Source organism: Brassica oleracea, chromosome C9 (assembly GCF_000695525.1).
Source record: "Brassica oleracea var. oleracea cultivar TO1000 chromosome C9, BOL, whole genome shotgun sequence".
Classification (NCBI taxonomy): domain Eukaryota; kingdom Viridiplantae; phylum Streptophyta; class Magnoliopsida; order Brassicales; family Brassicaceae; genus Brassica; species Brassica oleracea.
Window position 1 is genome coordinate 3,138,042 of NC_027756.1, and position 1,904 is coordinate 3,139,945.

Below are 1,904 nucleotides of genomic sequence, written 5' to 3' on the forward strand. Positions count from 1 at the left end.
TATCGTATTTCATTTTAAATGACTATTTATGTTAAAAAAATTAAACTTTATTTTTTTAATGAATTAAGTTGGTATAACTCTGATAAATTAATTTTATTATGGGGTTAATATTTTAATTAAAAAATTATATACTTTTAATAAAGATTTATACTTTTCAATAAAAAAATTCAATTATTTTTATGAATGCTTAAATTATATTAAGAAAAGAAAAAAATAATAATTAAGAATAGTTGAAAAAAAATTATTTGAACTTGGACTCAATGGTCCAAAAGAAAAAAAAAGGTGAGAATTGAATCTGATTTTTTAATAGGCCCAAATGGCCCAAGAGAGATTTGATTTGGGCTGGATCCAAAAATAATGACCCAATATAGATTTGTTATTAATATTACTTAATTGCCCTTAATGAAACATGCAATGTTAGTGAAAGAAACATGCCCCTAAGGTAATTATGACAATAGGATCCTGCTTTAATAGTATAAATAATTAGACTCCAGTCTTCTGAAATTAATTGGTTTGGTTTGATATAGTATATACATATAGTTAAATCTATATGTACACAATCTTTGCATATATTTATTGTTAGACTCATTTTTCAGAATATGTAGTAGATTGTACGGATTATGGTTATAATCTGTTAGTGTTTATTTTAATCAAAAATTGTAAGTAATAGATTTTAATTAAACCTAAATAGTTATATTAAAGATAATAATTAGTTGGACCAATGTTAGTTAGAACGTTATAACCTTTTTGATAGTCCAAAAACAATCGAAAAAACATGACTCTGTTATAATAGATTAGATGTATCCTGAAACTCAATTTTCTTCACGCACTCTCTTTAAATCAACATTAAAATATCAACTCGACTAGCTTAACTAAGAAATTTAAGGATATGTGGATAATAGTTTTTGTGGTCAGGTCTCAAAAATTATGAGATATGTAAGCAATAGTTCTGATCGAAAGGTTTGTAATCAAGAGACATAACATTGGTAGAAATTACTTCCCCAGCTCTTAGATGTCCCTTCTCTGGCTGATCAACATCATCATCATCATCATCATCATCATCATCATCAATCTCCACAATATTGTCATTTCCTTGATTTAAGATGGCATTCTCGTTCAATACATTCTCTTGCGGATACAAATAGCTAGGAAGATTGCTAGTCCCAAATGGAGGAAAAGGAGATACGTTTCTAGGGAACACCGGGGGATAGTTGTTGTAGGAGGGCATTGGCTCAAGTCCCCCTGAAAAGAAACCGTTAGTGAAAGTGTTCCCTGAGAGGAACTACGGTCGTATTCATGTCCATGAGTCCGCTATTAAAAGATGGGTAAAGGCCGGTACATATGCGTTTGAAAGGTTCAGAAGTGTTCCCAAGATTATTATCATTCTACATAATCTAAATCAACAAACCCCACAATTGAATCACACTCTTAACTTTCGAACGCTTGCATTCCTTCTCATTCCTTTCATGTCAAACTCAACAAATTTGTTCATTATTTAACTTTGATAACAAAAAATCATTTATTATCATTCCTACAATTTTATTTCTATCGTTCTTTTAATATTTGTTCATGGTGTTCATGTGATGGTCACCAGTTATAATCTAACAATTATTCTGAAATTAAAGAACTAATCTAATCTATTAAAACAGAAGTACAAATAGAAAATTACTCTGAGTTTTCTTCAATAATTACAATCTTATGCCATTGATCAAAACACAGTCGTTTTACATTTTCTCTAACTCATTAATTCCTAATATTATGTTCTACACTAACCATGTCACATTATATTCGTTGGACTTGGTCCTTATTTATCGAAACTATGACTCCTTATTTAGCTCTGAACATTTGATTATTGATAGTGCTCATATCATATATATATATATATATATATATATATATATATA

At 28.7% G+C, this 1,904-nt stretch overlaps 1 protein-coding gene across 1 annotated transcript in view; it reads right to left on the reverse strand.

Moving 5' to 3' along the window:
- Nucleotides 1–1,056: 1,056 nt before the first annotated feature.
- Nucleotides 1,057–1,904, reverse strand: part of LOC106318704 — an 8,020-nt gene continuing 7,172 nt past the window's right edge. The window contains exon 8 of the transcript XR_001265364.1: nucleotides 1,057–1,242. The gene's annotated coding sequence lies outside the window, so the exon portion shown is untranslated. The remainder of the gene's footprint in view (nucleotides 1,243–1,904) is intronic.